The sequence below is a fragment of the Nycticebus coucang genome, chromosome 3, assembly GCF_027406575.1.
Source record: "Nycticebus coucang isolate mNycCou1 chromosome 3, mNycCou1.pri, whole genome shotgun sequence".
Taxonomy (NCBI): Eukaryota; Metazoa; Chordata; class Mammalia; order Primates; family Lorisidae; genus Nycticebus; species Nycticebus coucang.
This window is the reverse complement of record NC_069782.1, coordinates 61428091-61445925: the sequence shown is the minus strand read 5'-3', so window position 1 is coordinate 61445925 and position 17835 is coordinate 61428091. Positions and strand designations below refer to the sequence as shown.

Genomic DNA, 17835 nt, shown 5'->3' with positions numbered 1-17835 from the left:
TTAACTGACCAGATTACAAAAACAATCAGGGCAGATACATTAGTTCATTCTTCTAATAAGCCTATTGATTTGATCTTCCCTGTTACCAGCATCTCCACCTTCTACAAAGTGGGTTGTTTTTTTCTTCATCCCTCCCTGTGGAGATGATAACTTAAAGGGCCACAAGAAGTTATTTGCTTCTTTGAAGCATTGTCCAACAGTATAGATCTCATGAATCAGATCCTCCATGCAGATGATGCCGTATTTACCAAGAGATCACGCAATCAAACTGTTATCAGTCAACACAATTCATTTCTTATTGATTTTGCCATAACCACACTTGTAGATTAGCTCATTTACTGACTTCAGATTTGGGTACCCCCATGCAATATACGGTTCTACAATCCTCAGCATGTTAATGGAAGCCTTGTTGAGCTTAACAAAAGTTCCATTGACGATCTGGTGAAGGCGAAGAAGCTGCAACACTTTTCGGACCTTTGGACTCACACCATTGATACCTCTGATCCTGATGACAAATGCCAATTTTGGTTCTGCAGGTACATAGAAGTTGCCAGCTTTTCTTGCCATCCTAGCCATCTGAATCTCAGTTCTGTACATCTGCCTATGTTCTTTATGATAATGTTTAGCTTTTTCATAGATAAGCTTCTTCCTTGCCTTTTGAAGCATCTTTTGGGCACACTTCTTTCTCAGACGCTTGATCTTCAGCTCTGCGAAATTCTTTCGCTTTTTCTTAAGGGTTTCTGGCACAGCAGGAACCTTCTTTTTCTTCTCTTCAACAGCCGCCATGGTTCCAGCTGGAAAAAGAGCTCCTTCTTCTTTTTAGATGGAGTCTTTCTATGTTTCCCACCCTAGCGTGCAGTGGCTATTTATAGGTGATGCTGCCCACTGAAGCCTAAAATTCCTGGCCTCAAGTGATCCTCTCATCTCAGCCTTCCAAGTAGCTGAGACTATAGGCGTGTGACATCATGCCTGGATATTTATTTTTTTTTCTTTTAGAGATGGGGGTCTATGTTGCCCAGGCTGGTCTTGAATTCCTGGCCTCAAGCCACCCTCCTACCTCAGCTTTTCAAAGTGCAGTGATGACAGGTGTTAGTCACTGCACCTGGCTTGAAGTCTTCTTGTTGAAGGAGTTCAAGAAATGCCACTGTGATTACTTCAAATTGAGGGCACTTGGGGACCTACAAATGGAAGAAGAAGCTTTCTCTGAACTTTCCTTATCTGCCTAAAGACAAATCCTTCAAAAGGAACACAGTTGTTGTGAATCCTCTCCCCAGGAATTTTTCAATCAAGGAAGATTAACTCACAGGAGTTATGATAGGAGAGGAGAATGGGAGATCACCACCAAGCACAGACAAACTTTATTCCTGAGTATCACTTTTCTTCTGAGGGTCCAGTTCTATTTTCTCCAAATCATTTACTCCATGCCTAACCCCAGTGAGTCAGACTCACCCATGTAGTGCCTCATGTGTGGAGATGCCCTCCTGTGGGCCGGAGACACTTCTCTGGCTGGCTAAAGGCACCCATGGAGGCCTGGTAACCTCCCTGACTCCAGCCTTGGCCACCTCCTTCCTCCTGCTCCTTGCAAGTTCTCTTTACATCCTTGCTTTAGACTCATTTATTTTTTTTACCTCCGGTTTCTGATATGGGAACTGCTCAGTTGTGGATTCCCCCTTCCCACTCCAGGAAGCACCTTTAAGCTGCTTTTTAATTCACTCAAGCCTCTATGGCTGTATCCTGACCTTAAACCTAACTGCCTCATCTTTTTCTGTAATACTGTTTGGCCTATGTATAAACAAGACAATGAATGGCTCACATTGGCCTGAAAATGGCACGTTTGCTCTCTCAATCCTCACTGATCTCAATATTTACTGTCAAAAATTAGGCAAATGGTCAGAGATTCCCTATATCCAAGCCTTACTCCTATTTCAAAACATTCCCTCTCTGTGTTTGTCTTGTGAACCCTCTCAGATTTTTCTTGCATGGGTCAAACCGGCCTCCTCTGACTCCTGAATATCCACTGTCTTCTTTTGACCCAGCAGACAATTCTCCCCCTTCTGCCTCTCCACAATACCCCCCAATCCTCAACTTCCTCCCTACCCACAGAATTCTACCCCATGCTCCCTCTCTCCACCACCTCACACCCTCCTTCAGCTGCATGTGGACAAAAAAAGATGTCACCCCTAGGGGCAGAAAAAGAAAGATGGTGTCCCTGGAGTGGGAAGTGTGTGTGTGTGTGTGTGTGTGTGTGTGTGTGTGTGTGTGTGTGTGAAGGCAACATGGCAGACTGGGCAGGGAGGGAAACATGGTGAACTCAATTTTCCCATTTCATACTAGATCTGGCCACACCTTTGGACCTTTCACTTCTGGACCACAACAACCTTTATAACCCCTCTGAGAGGTTGTGGAGGTATGGTAATGGTTCATGTCCCTTTTTTTTCTGTCAGATCTGTCTCAGATAAATCAGAAAACTAGGTAAATGTCTTAGCACAATAACTAAGAAAATGCCAGGAAGGCTATGTTAACCAGTGTGATGAAAATGTGTCAAATGGTCTATGAAACCAGGGTATGGTGCCCCATGATCACATTAATGTATACAGCTATGACTTAATAATAATAATAATAAAAAAGTGGTTCAACTTAAAGAATAAAAAAAAAGAAAACTAGGTTCATTTTTCACAGATCCCCCAAAATATTCTCAAGAATTTAGATATATAACCCAATCATATGATCTGACCTGGCAGGATTTATATGTTATACTCACCTCCACCCTATTAACATGCATTTTATCTCTCAGTCTGCACCTGATGTCTGTCTGTCTATCTATCTATCTATCTATCTATCTATCTATCTATCTATCTATCTATAACTCCAAAAATCTCCCCAGGGCCCTCAGACCCCCAAGAGAGATCTCACTGACCCGACCCTCAAGGTGGGGCAGCACCTCTCCAAGCTCCAGTTATTGGATTCTGCCATTAGATAAAACCTAGCTACTTCTCAAAACTCCTCTGGGAAGTCCAAAGAAAGAAAATCTCCCTTAGGAACATGTTTTAAATGCAGTAGGCTGGGACACTGGGCAAAGCAGAGCTCAAATTCCTACCCTCCCACCAAACTGTGCCCAGCCTGTGGAGGTCCTCAGTGGAAGTCTGACTGCCCAGGTCCTCCTGAGAATCTGGTTCACAGCTACTCCCAGGACCTAGTGGAATTTCCTGACCTCCTGGGTCTAGCTGCTGAAGAGTGATGATCCCTGGAAAATCAGGATGCCCCATGGATGCTGTCCTGGAAAAGTAAACTCTGGGTATTTTTGCTAGTGGAAGGTAAGGCAATCTCTTTTCTAATAAACACAGGAGCAACATTTTCTATGCTGCCATCTGATAAAGGTCCTATAAAACAAACAGAGATCTTGGTGGTGGGTATTCATGGTAATTTACTGAACCCTCATGCTACTCCATCCTTGTGGTGCTCACCCTCTAGACACTCCTTTTCACATTCACTCTTTATTATTCCTTCATGCAGCATCCCTCTGCTAGGTAGGAGTATCCTGTAAAGATTACAAGCAACCCTGATGATTCCTGCTGGATTTTAAACACTTCCTTCTCAGCCATCCTGAAGTCTTCTCTCCTCTCCCTCTCATGGTGCTGGATGTGCCTTTCTCTACACCAACATCTTTTCAATACCACACCTGTACCTGACACACAACTCTTCCATTCTGGCAGAAAATAACAGCTATGTTAGGCCCCATAACTAGAGACCTTCCTACTCTAGCCTCTCCCAATTTAACCTGCTTCAATCTCACTGTACAGGAAACTCTGTAGGCTTTATAAAGCTTGATCTCTGTTCCCCCAACTCTTAGAAGTGATCAAGGAATACAGCAGCGTCTCAGGTTACAAAATCAACCTTCATAAATTGGTAGCCTTTATATATACCAAAAATAGCCAAGCTGAAAAAACAATCAAGAACTCTATTCCATGTACAGTAGCACCAAAGAAGACGAAGTATTTGGGAGTTTATTTGACAAAGAACACGAAAGATCTCTATAAAGAGAACTATGAAACTCTAAGAAAAGAAATAGCTGAAAATGTTAACAAATGGAAAAACATACCATGCTTATGGTTGGGAAAAACCAACATTGTCTAAATGTCTATACTACCCAAAGCAATATATAATTTTAATGCAATCCCTATTAAAGCTCCATTGTCATACTTTAAAGATCTCGAAAAAATAATACATTGTTTTATATGGAGTCAGAAAAAATCCTCAAATACCCAAGACATTACTCAGAAATAAAAACAAAGCAGTAGGAATTACACTACCAGACCTCAGACTATACTATAAATCAATAGTGATCAAAACAGCATGGTACTGGCACAAAAACAGAGAGGTAGATATATGGAACAGAATAGAGAACCAAGAAATGAACCCAGCTACTTACCATTATTTGATATTTGACAAGCCAATTAAAAACATTCAGTGGGGAAAAGATTCCCTATTTAACAAATAGTGCTGGGTGAACTGGCTGGCAACCTGTAGAAGACTGAAACTGGACCCACACCTTTCACCATTAACTAAGATAGACTCTCACTGGATTAAAGATTTAAACTTAAGACATAAAACTATAAAAATACTAGAAGAAAGCACAGGGAAAACTCTCGAAGGAATCAGCCTGGGCGAGTATTTTTTGAGGAGGACTCCCCGGGCAATTGAAGCAGGTTCAAAAATACACTACTGGGACCTGATAAAACTAAAAAGCTTCCACACAGCCGAGAACATAGTAAGTAAAGCAAGCAGACAGCCCTCAGAATGGGAGAAAATATTTGCAGGTTATACCTCTGATAAAGGTCTAATAACCAGAATCCACAGTGAACTCAAACGTATTAGCAAGAAAAGAACACATGATCTCATCTCAGGGTAGGAAAAGGACTTGAAGAGAAACTTCTCTTTTTTTTTTTTTTGTAGAGACAGAGTCTCACTGTACCGCCCTCGGTAGAGTGCCGTGGCGTCACACGGCTCACAGCAACCTCTAACTCTTGGGCTTATGCGATTCTCTTGCCTCAGCCTCCCGAGTAGCTGGGACTACAGGCGCCCGCCACAATGCCCGTCTATTTTTTTGTTGCAGTTTGGCCGGGGCTGGGTTTGAACCCGCCACCCTCGGCATATGGGGCCGGCGCCCTACTCACTGAGCCACAGGCGCCGCCTGAAGAGAAACTTCTCTAAAGAAGACAGACACACAATCTACAAACATATGAAAAAAAGCTCATCATCCTTAATCATCAGAGAAATGCAAATCAAAACTACTTTGAGATACCACCTAACTCCAGTAAGAGTAGCCTACATAACAAAATCCCAAAACCAGAGATGTTGGCGTGGATGTGGAGAAAAGGGTACACTTCTACACTGCTGGTGGGAATGCACACTAATACGTTCCTTCTGGAAGGATGTTTGGAGAATACTTAGAGACCTAAAGATAGACCTGCCATTTGATCCTATAATTCTTTTACTAGGTTTATACCCAGAAGACCAAAAGTCACAATATAACAAAGACGTCTGTACCAGAATGTTTATTGCAGCCCAATTCATAATCGCTAAGTCATGGAAGAAGCCAAGTGTCCATCGACCCACGAATGGACTAGCAAATTGTGGTACATGTATACCATGGAATATTATGCAGCCTTGAAGAAAGATGGAGACTTTACCTCTTTCATGTTTACATGGATGGAGCTGGAACATATTCTTCTTAGCAAAGTATCTCAGGAATGGAAGAAAAAGTATCCTATGTACTCAGCTCTGCTATGAAGCTAAATTATAGCTTTCACATGAAGGCTATAACCCAACTGTAGCACAAGACTATGGGGAAAGGGCCAAGGAAGGGGAAGGGAGGCAGGAGGTTTTGGTGGAGGGAGGGTAATGGGTGAGGCCACATCTACGGTGTACAGGTGAAACTTACTAAATGCAGAATACAAATGCCTACATACAGTAACTAAGAAAATGCAATGAAGGTTATGTTGAACAGTTTGATGAGAATATTTCAGATTGTATATGAAACCTGCACATTGTACCCCTTGGTTGCACTAATGTACACAGCTATGATTTAACAATAAAAAAAAAATTAAAAAAAAAAAAGAACAAGTGATTCCATCTCAGGGTGGGCAAGGGACTTGAAGAGAAACTTCTCTGAAGAAGACAGGCGCACAGCCTACAGACACTTGAAAAAATGCTCATCATCCTTAACCATCAGAGAAATGCAAATCAAAACTACTTTGAGATATCATCTAACTCCAGTAAGATTAGCCCATATCACAAAATCCCAAGACCAGAGATGTTGGCTTGGATGTGGAGAAAAGGGAGCACTTCTACACTGCTGGTGGGAATGCAAACTAATACTTTTGGAAAGATGTTTGGAGAATACTTAGAGATCTAAAAATAGATCTGCCATTCGATCCTATAATTCCTCTACTAGGTATATATCCAGAAGACCAAAAATCACATTATAAGAAAGATATTTGTACCAGAATGTTTATTGCAGCCCAATTCATAATTGCTAAGTCATGGAAAAAGCCCAAGTGCCCATCGACTCATGAATGGATTAATAAATTTGGTATTTGTACACCATGGAATATTATGCAGCCACAAAGAAAGATGGAGACTATACCTCTTTCATATTTACATGGATGGAGCTGGAAAATATTCTTCTTAGCAAGGTATCTCAAGAATGGAAGAAACCGTACCCAATGTACTCAGCCCTAATATGAAGCTAATTTATAGCTTTCATACGAAGGCTATAATCCAATTTCAGTACAAGAATATGGGGAAGGGGGCAAGGGAAGGGAAGGAAGGGGGAGAAAGGGTGGAGGGAGGGTGATTGGTGGGTCCACACCTATAGTGCATCTTGGAAGGGTGCAGGTGAAGTTTACTAGGTGTAGAGTATAAGGGTTTGAACACAATAATTAAGAAAATGCCATGAAGGCTATGTTAACCAGTTTGGTGAAAATATTTCAGACTGTATATGGAACCAGCACATTGTACCTCATGATTGCATTATTGTACACAGCTATGATTTAATAAAAACAAACAAACAAACAAACAAAGTAAGCCTTTTGTAGATAAGTGAAAATCTTCTATTTTGTAGAGTTTTAATTTTTACCACTTAAAGACTGGAGCAAGGCAAAGGCATCCCTAATCAGCAGAGGCAAGCAAAGCAGAGATGGGACAAATACATTATTATACACAAACTGAGCATCCTACTCCCCCAACACTGAAAATTCTGGGTTTCAACATTATTCAGGATTTATCAAGTCAAAACAAAAGTATAATTCAAATCTAGACAGATTAAAAAACTTCAGTTTCCATTTGAATGTGATGTCTTCCCTCCTCGTAGTGTTTGCAATTGAAAGGTAAGAATATTAAATCTGATTATTTTGTTTTTTCTAATTGAATTTTAGGAGGTGCTGCTTTTCTTTCTGTATTTCTAAGCTATTAGGAGCAACAATGTTTAAGCTCAATGAAAAACAAAGACTTACAATAAATAAATTTTTTAAAAGAACGTTAATGTATATAGTGGCTTCCTTTGCATATGTATACTACAGTTAAAGACAAAATATGGATTAATAAGCTGTGTGTGTGTTTATGAGAGAGAGATTATTTTTCAGTTTAAGTAAGATTAACTTCTGGAGAACTCTCTAGTTACATAAAATACTGGTATTCAGTCTTTTTACTAGGAATCGTAAGAAAAGTATACTTCGTACATTCACAAGAAAGTGAAATAGATTACTGCTTAATAATCCAATGCAACATCTGTTTAAACATATATTTTAGTTGAGAGATGTAAACATGATTCTAAATGTATAAATATATTGGTTATTCCTTGTCTGAGAGGTCACACCAAAGTTTTTACATAGATTAGAGGAAAAGTTGAGTATGGAAAAATTAAAAAATATTAGATAAATGCGAATAAAGTAATACAGTACAGTCAGTTGAAAACTATTATAATAATTATTTGTAAGGCCTTCCATTGCATCAGCTTGTGACTCACATGCAAGTGACCTCTGTCAGCCCATCTTCCTGATCAAACTGCCCAATGTCTAATTCCCGGAGGACACTGTTGCTGCTGCTGAGCCCTGAAAAGCCACTGGGCTGTGCTGGCCTTGCCTCCTGTGTCCAGCACTCTCTGGAAGGTGACAGCAGGTGCTCCTCAGGTGGGTGTCTGCTCTCTGAAGCTTGTGAAGCTGCTATGTCTGATCCCATGCTCCTGCTGGAGACTTTGTTCCTGTCTTCGCTTTTTACATGCTGGCTGGCTTTCTTATCTGGTGTTTGAGCAGCTGAATTCCACATAACTGGCCTCTGAAGGAATACGACCTGCTTAGTAACCCAATTCCCTTCTCTGTCCTGTCTCAATATAGGCGTAGGCAGCATGCTTGTCAGGAGTCATCCAAATTCATCTAGAGTGTGCAGCAGAGGGCCATAGTCCGTTTTGATTCCACAGCCCTCAACAACGGTCCATTGTTCTACTACAATGGCATCATTTCCTTTCCTACTAGAACCTGGAACTCCAGAAACTTCTTCTTCATAGATAAAAAATCCTTCTAAAGATTTAGGCAAATGGTCGCCTTTAGGTGTTTCCCAGCATACAAAAGAATCAATAACAGATAAGCCTTGCTTATAATGAAACGTAGTTAATGCAAGCCAATCAGCATCAAGTGTGCTAATTACAGAGCCTTTTCTCATTATTTTCATTGCCAGGATGCCTTCCTGATAGGTCCAGCAGGTTGAATCATCATCAAAAGCACTGAAGACTATATACAATTTATTATCTTCTCCCTTTCTTGATTTAGCGGAACTGGGGCTGCCATTTTGTTCCATTTGATACTGTCCACTTTCATGGTGAAGCTCTTCTTCAATCCCACTTTCAGACGATTGTCCACTTAAAGTCCCTTCATTACAACTTTTAGGGTTTTCATCTGGACTGTCTCACACGTAGTACTGATTCTATATCTTCATCATGGTTGGTTCCGTTGCAGAATTTAGATGGTGAATAATGCTGTGATATGAACCCAACAAATTTCATTCCTCTTTTGGCAGCAACATTAATCTGTACTCCCAATACTTGGGAAGTTGAGGTGGGAGGATTGCTTGAGCCCAGGAACCTGAGGTTACAGTGAGCTATGGTCTCACCACTGCAATCCAGCCTGGTGACACAGCAAGACTCTGTTTCCACAATTTCTTTGAAAAGTTTGACTTGCAATTTAGCTGTTCAACAACCAACTCTTTAAAAATTTTTTCTATACATATACATGTATTTATTTCCACTTTTTTCCTTCACAAAATTAAAAAGTGTTAAAATTTAATAAGAATAACAATTTTTAAGATAAGGACTAAAGAAAAACCTCATAAAGAAGGAATGAAGATAAATATATTTGGAAAAGAAATCAGATGATTGCTGCAATGAAATATTGAGCAATAATAATATTGATAATGCAAAAAAAGACATGCACATTGTCAGATAAAAGTATCATAGAATGCTTGACTCTGAGGTTCAGTATGAAGTCATCAGTTAACTTCTTTTTTCCCCCCAAAGTCTCAAAAAATAGACAACTAGGGCAGTGCCTGTGGCTCAAAGGAGTAGGGCGCTGCCCCCATGTACCAGAGGTGGCAGGTTCAAACCCAGCCCCGGCCAAAAAATAAAGAAAAAAGAGAAAAAAAATAAGAAGAGAAAAAAATAGACAACTAATATTTATAAATAAAAATAGAAGATAATTAAAAAAAAGCTAGATCATGCCAAATCTTATAGACAATAGAAAAAGAAGAAATACTTCAAAATCATTCTACTTCATCTGGACATACCTGATATTAAAATTGGAAAAAATATATTATTATAAAGGAAAGTTACAAACATATTTAACTTATAAATGAGGATGCAATATCCTAGACAACATATTAAGAAGTTGAATTAAAAATTATTGTTCAAATAATGTACTTTGGTCAAAATTAAATCCTATTTATGTGAGAATTAGTCACTATTTTCTTTTATTTATTTTTTTCTTTTCCTTTCCCTCACCCCCTCCCTCCTTCTCTGTCTGTCTGCTATCCCTGTCCCCCACCCCCCCACTGTGTCATTAATTGTCCTTATATCAAAGTTGAGTACAGAGGATTCATGTTTCTCCATTTCTGTGATGCTTCACTAAGAATAATGTGTTCCACCTCCATCCAGGTTAATACAAATGCTGCAAAATCTCCATTTTTTAATGGCTGAATAGTATTCCATGGTATACATATACTACAGCTTGCCAATCCATTCCTGGGTTGAGGGGCATTTAGGCTGTTTCCACATTTTAGTGATTGTTAAATTGAGCTGCAATAAACAGTCTAGTACAAGTGTCTTTATAATAAAATTGTTTTTTCCTTCTGGAAAGATGCCCAGTAATGGGATTGCAGGATCAAACAGGAGGTCTAGGTTGAGTTCTTTGAGGTTTCTCCACACTTTCTTTCAAAAAGGTTGTATTAGTTTGCAGTGTAAAAGTGTTCCTTTCTCTCCACATCCATGCCAGCATCTGCAGTTTTGAGATTTTGTGATATGAGCCATTCTTTCTGGGGTTAAATGATATCTCAGGGTGGTTTTAATTTGTATTTCTCTAATAATTAGGGATGATGAACATTTTTTCATATGTTTGTTAGCCATTCATCTGTCTTTTTTAGAGAAGGTTCTGTTCATGTCTCTTCCCCACCGATGTATTGGTTTGTTGCTTTTTCTTGTGGATTAATTCAAGTTCTGTATAGATCCTAATTAGTAAGCTTTTGTCTGATTCAAAATATGCAAATATCAAGGGAGGAGCAAGATGGCAGCTGAGTAACAGCTTCCTTGCAACTGGGTAGGGTGAAACAGGGGAGAGAAGACTCCAGGCATCTCTGGCTGGTGGGATCTGCCCAGAATCACCCCTCTGGGGACACAGGGAGTCAGCGAGGGACTTCTGGACCCCATGAGGAGGACTTCTGGACCCCATGGAGAACTGTCTTCTCATCCTTCTGGTCCTATACCAAAAAGACTCATCGAAACCCTAGCCCAGAGGCACAGCAACTTAAAGAGCAAGAGGATATAAAAGGAAAATTAGGGTAAGGAAACAGATAAAAGAAAACACTCACAGGAAGAAACAGCAGAAAAAAATCTTGGCAACATGAAAAACCAGTCCAGAGCAACCCCCCACCAAGGGACCATGAGGAAGCTACTGCAGAGCATTCCACCTATAAAGAAATGTTAGGAATGACAGAAAGGGAATTTAGAATACAGGTGATGAAAACAATGAAGGAAATGATGGAAACAATGAAGAAAACAGCTGATAAAATGGAAAATAACCAAAAGGAAACCCCAAAACAGAATCAAATAAGAGATGAACGATATGAAGAATATACAAAGGACATAGCAGAGCTGAAGGATTGAAGCAGTCAATTAGGGAACTTAAAGATGCAATAGAAAGTATCAACAACAGATTAGACCATACAGAAGAAAGAATCTCAGAGGCAGAGGACAAAGCTCTTGAGATAATTCAGATAGTTAAAGAGGCAGAAAAGAAGAGAGAGAAAGCAGAACATTCACTGACAGAATTGTGGGACTTTATGAAGCATTCAAACATATGAGTTATGGGTATCACAGAAGGGGAAGAAGAATGCCCAAGGGGACTAAATGGAAGCCTTACTAGAGAATATTATAAATGAGAATTTCCCAAATGTCACCAAAGATTCTGACACACTCCTTTCAGAGGGATATCAGACCCTAGGTCACCTCAACTCTAATAGAGTGTCTTCTCCAAGACACATTGTGATGAACCTGTCCAAAGTCAAGACAAAAGAAAAGATTCTTCAAGCTGCCAGGAGTAAGCACCAGTTGACCTATAGGGGCAAATCCATCAGGGTGACTGCAGACTTTTCTAATGAAACTTTTCAAGCAAGACGACAATGGTCATATGCCTTTAATCTACTTAAACAGAACAATTTCCAGCCCAGAATTCTATATCCTGCTAAGCTAAGCTTTAAAATTGACGGAGAAATCAATCATTTACTGATATGCAAACATTGAGGAAATTTGCACAAGATCAGCTCTACAGGAAATACTTCAACCTGTTTTACACACTGACCATCACAATGGATCAACAGCAAAGTAAGAACTCAGAAATTAAAGGACAGAACCTAACTTCCACAGTGACACAAAAGATAAAACTAAGCAATGGACTCTCACAAAAATGAATAGAACACTACCACACTTATCAATTATCTCAATAAATGTTAATGGTTTGAATTCCCCACTGAAGAGGTATAAATTGGCTGAGACTGGATTAAAAAACACAAGCCTGCAAATATCCCCTCCCATTCTGAGGGCTGTCTGTTTGCTTCACTTACTGTGTTGTTGGCTTTGCAGAAGCTTTTTAGTTTGGTCAGATCCCAGCAATGTATTTTTGGTATTGCTTCAATTGCCCTGATGTCCTCCTCATACAGTTTTCTCCCAGGCCAATTTCTTCAGGTGTTTCCCCTGCACTTTTTCCAAGGATCATTATGGTTTCATGTCTTAGGTTTAAGTCTTTTATCCAATGAGAGTCAATTTTTGTTAGAGGTGAAAGGTGTGGATTCAGTTTCAGTCCTCTACAAGTTGCCACCCAATTCACCCAGCACCATTTGTTAAATAGGAAGTCTTTCCCCAATTTAAGTTTTTGAAAATCAAATGATGATAAATGTCTGGATTCATCTCTTGGCTCTCAATTCTGTTCCATACATCTACCTCTCTATTTTTGTGCCAATACCATGCTGTTTTGATCACTATAGATTTATAGTATAGTCTGAAGTCTGGTATGATTCCACCTGATATGTTTTTATTTCTGAGTGGTGTCTTGGTTATTCAAGGTTTTTTCTGTTTCCATATAAAATGAAGTACTAGTTTTTCCAGATCTTTAAAGTATGACAGAGGTGCTTTAATGGGGATTGCATTAAATCTGTAGATTGCTTTGGGTAGTATGGACATTTTAACAATGTTGATTCATCCCAGCCATGAGCATGGTATGGAAGAAGCCCAAGTGCACATTGACCCATGAATGGATTAATAAATTGTGGTATATGTATACCATGGAATATTATGAAGCCTTAAGAAAAGATGGAGCCTTTACCTCTTTTATGTTTACATGGAAGGACCTGGGACATATTCTCCTGAGTAAAGTATCTCAAGAATGGAGGAAAAAGTATCTGATGTACTCAGTACTTCTGAAACCAACTTATATTTACTCACACTTTCTTATGAAAGATAGAACACAACTATAGCCCAGGATGAAAGAGAGAAATGGAGTGGGAAGGGAGGGAAGGAGGAGGTTTGATAGAGGGAGGGTAAAAGGTTGGACCACACCTATGGATCATATTGCAAGAGTACAAGTCAAATCTGTCAAGTGTAGAATATAAATGTCTTAACACACTGGGTGGCACCTGTGGCTCAAAGGAGTAGGGCGCTGGCCCCATATGCCGGAGGTGGTGGGTTCAAACCCAGCCCCAGCCAGAAACTGTAAAAAAAAAAAAAAAGTCTTAACACAATAATCAAGTAAATGAGGCAAAAGCTATGTTGATTGGTTTGATGTAACCACATCAAATTGTATAAAAAAAATCAACACATTGTACCCCACAAATGCATAAATGTATTCATGATCTATATGTGTATGGCTTAATAAAAAACAACAACAACACAAGCATCCATTTGCTGTCTGCAAGAAACATACCTAGCTTCAAAAGATAAATTAAAACTCTGAGTTAAGGGTTGGAAGACAATTTTTCAGGCAAATGAAATTCAGAAGAAAAGAGAGTTGCAATCTTATTTTTAGATACATGTGGATTTAAAGCAACTAAAGTCAAAAAAGACAATGATGGTCACTTTATATTGGTCAAGGGAAAAATACAACAAGAAGACGTTTCAATTCTAAATATTTATGCACCCAACTTAAATGCTCCCAGATTCTTGAAACAGACCTTACTCAGTCTGAGCAATATGATAACCTATAACACCATAATAACAGGGGACTTTAACACTCCTCTTACAGAGCTGGACAGATCCTCTCAACAGAAATTAAACAAAGATATAAGGGACTTAAATGAGACCCTAGAACAACTGTCTTGATAGATGCATATAGAACACTCCATCCCAACGATAAAGAATATACATTCTTCTCATCACCCCATGGAACATTCTCCAAGATTGATCATATCCTAGCCCACAAAACAAACATTAACAGAATCAAAAGAATTGAAATTTTACCTTGGGTCTTCTCAGACCACAGGGCACTAAAGGTGAAACTCAACTCCAACAAAAACATTCAACCCTACACAAAGGCATGGAAATTAAACAACCTTCTGTTGAATGACAGTTGGGTGCAGGAATAAATAAAAGAAGAAATCATTAACTTCCTTGAGCACAACAATGATGACACAAGCTACCAAAACCTGTGGGATACTGCAAAAGCAGTTCTGAGAGGAAAATTTATTGCTTTAGATGCCTACATTTGAAAAACAGAAAGACAGTGCATCAACAAACTCATAAGCCATCTTATGGAATTGGAAAAAGAACAACGATCTAAGCTTAAACCCAGCTAAAGAAAAGAAATATCCAAAATTAAATCAGAGATTAATGAAATTAAAAACAAAAGAATCATTCAGAAAATTAATGAAACAAGGAGTTGGGTTTTTGAAAAAATAAATAAAATAGATAAACCTTTGGCCAGACTAACTATAAATAGAAAAGTAAAATCTCTAGTAACCTCAATCAGAAATGATAAAGGGGAAATAACAACTGATCCCACAGAGATACAAGAGATCATCTCTGAATACTACCAGAAACTCTATGCCCAGAAATTTGACAATGTGAAGGAAATGGATCGAAATTTGGAATCATACCCTCTCCCTAGACTTAGCTAGGAAAAAATAGAGTTCCTTAACAGACCAATTTCAAGCACTGAGATTAAAGAAACAATAAAAAATCTTCCAATGAAAAAAATGCCCTGGTCTGGAGGGCTTCACTCCAGAATTCTATCAAACCTTCAAAGAAGAGCTTATTCATGTACTGCAGAAATTATTCCAAAAAATTGAGGAAGAAGGAAACTTCCCCAACACATTCTATGAAGCAAACATCACCCTGATACCCAAACCAGGAAAAGACCCAATTTCAGACCAATTTCACAAATGAACATAGATGCAAAAACTCTCAACAAAATCCTAGCCAATAGATTACAGCTTATCATGAAAAAAGTCATACATCATGATGGAGTAGGTTTCATCCCAGGGATGCGAGGCTGTTTTAACATATGCTATGCAAGGCCATAAACATTATTTACCATATCAACAGAAGCAAAAACAAAGACCATATGATCCTCTCAATAGATGCAGAAAAAGCATTTGATAAAATCCAGTATCCTTTTTAAATTTGAACACTGAAGAGTATAGGCATACGTGGCACATTTCTTAAACTGATTGAAACTATCTCTGATCTGGACTAAATTTGTAGCTAGTCATCACCTCCCCGGGTGTGCAGAGTGCCCTAACCTTGGCAGCCTGGAGTCCAGCACCTGGCGGTCTCCGTGGTGCTGGCTTCATGTGCACATGGACTGGCAGCAGCCTGAAGTCACTTGTGGCTTGTTTAGGGCCTGAGCAGTGGCTGCTGAGCCAAGCGGACGTTGGGTGAGCAGCGGCTGCCAACAACACCAGAAGATAAGAACGTTCCACAAAGCGCCTCGCAAAGATCCAAATGGACATTCCCTGTGAGGACGGGCACTCCACACCCAACAGTGGCATTTCATTCCTCTCCCACGCCCCAGACGTCAGTAAAAACAAATTCACAAGACAAAAAGAGAGAGCATGTTACCACGTGCCATGCGTTGGGTGGGGGAATTCACTTTACTCTATGCCATAGCTTCCAGAGCTCATTCTTGGGTCTTGGTGGTAATTTATGGCAATCATGGCAAAATGGAGTCAGGTGCCTCCTGCGGGTCTTCCCCAAACTGGGGCAACAAGGTGCTTTTGCAATGGTTACCCTGCAGCTTTTATTTTCATTGACCCCAACAGTAATTCTACCCCTATCCTTCCACCACATCTGTGCTCCCTATTCTGACCCCAACTTTGGTTTTGGGGGTGTGGCTGCCCAGCCCCCTTAGAAAGGCATTCAGTCCTCACCCCTGAACTGTGAAGACCACTCTATAAAGAAAACCTTGTCTAATCCCTAAGCTGTGTGCAGACTTCACTGCCTACGCATGCTCTTGCTGCACCCTTGCAGTAATCCTTTTGAATAACGTGTCTCATGACTCGGTAGGGACTTGTTTTTCCTTCAGCAGAGTGACAGTGTTGTAAAACTCATTTGCCACCTGTAAGAAAGACTGGGACCCCACTTCAGGTATAAATCAGATGGTGATTTATTACACCTGTGTAGGCGGGTTGCCGCCCAAAGGGCAAACTACCCCGAAGAGAAAAGCAGGCTGCTTTTTATACTTTTTTTTTTGTGCTACTTGGCAAGCTAAGCAAAAACAGAAGCAGAACGTGGCTGGCAGGGGCTACGGAGTGGCAGTTGGCATGAGGGCGGGGTTACAGCGAGTCAGGGGGTTTGGCACTGGTTACAGCAAGTCGGGGGTTACATCGTGGCAGCTGGCATGGGGACTAACTTGGCTAAACTTTTCACCATTGTTTAGCCACTGCTAGGGGGTTTGGGTAAGTTCAGGGGGGTTACAGAACCTGGGAAACTCTGCTTGAGTGAGTTTTTACTATTGTTTGGCAAGGGAGCCAGGGAACTCAGAGAGAACTTCCTTGTAACCTGTCCCAGAATTAAACTAATAAGGGGGGTTTGAGATGGAAGGGGACTCAGGCTGAAACAGGGGCCTTTAGGGGTCTTCTTGCCGGGTCGGTTACTACAACAGTTTGTGTTCTCAACCAGAGGTGTGCCAGGAAGACGTGTGCTCTGGCTGTGAACAAAGCTTAGGGGAACCGCAGGGCTGTGAGTGGAGGGCAGTGCCCATAGCCCCATCACCTCATTGCCTCCCGGAGCCTGACAGGTCTGGGCTTGTCTCCTGGGTACACAACAGCCTGCCTCGGCCTATTTGCATAATCATAATGACAGGTTTTTATGGTATGGAGAACGTGAAGGCAGGAAGCAATCTTGATACTTTGACATGACAGAAGACTCTGCCTCATGGAGTTTTTGCCTTCTTTGGTTTGATTGACCCCTGTGGGGGAAATCCCAGGGAATGTGAGAAAGGTGCCAGAAAGTGGTTTCACTAAGACTGAAAGACCCTGGTACCCTCTTCACGAGGCAATGTTTGGATCAGGAGACCTTAGGCTCTGAGAGCTTTGGGCCTCACAAGTTTCAATTCCTCCTGGGCTGCGGTCTGGACACAGAGGCGCTGGGCATGGCAGTGATCGGTGCACTGCATTTGGGCTGAAGCCTTATTCACAACAGCCACAGTGCGAGATCAACCTAAGTGTTCATCAGTAAATAGTGGACAAGGAAAGGGGGGGAACCTTAAAGGCTTCAGCCTTAAAGGGAAGGAAATCTGGCCATTTGTGAAAATATGGACGAACCTAGTGGACATCACGCTAGGTGGAACCAGTGGATGCAGAAGAACGCACACGGTGTGATCTCACTTACATACGGAATCTATAACAGCTGAGCTTTTAGAAATAGAGCCAAGCTATGGTGACCAGGGGTGAGGCGCTGGGAGGAAAAGGGAAGATACTAATGAAGGAATGTGTGGTCTCCCCTGCACCGCGCCAAGGAGGGGCTGTGCCCCACTTGGAGAATCTGAGGTCTCCGTGCAAATAGTCTCACTTGGGTCTCATGGCTGT

General features: G+C 40.6%; 1 pseudogene; it reads right to left on the bottom strand.

Moving 5' to 3' along the window:
- Nucleotides 1–8022: 8022 nt before the first annotated feature.
- On the bottom strand, nucleotides 8023–15759 carry LOC128580970 (raftlin-2-like; annotated as a pseudogene).
- Between the last annotated feature and the right edge of the window lie 2076 nt (nucleotides 15760–17835).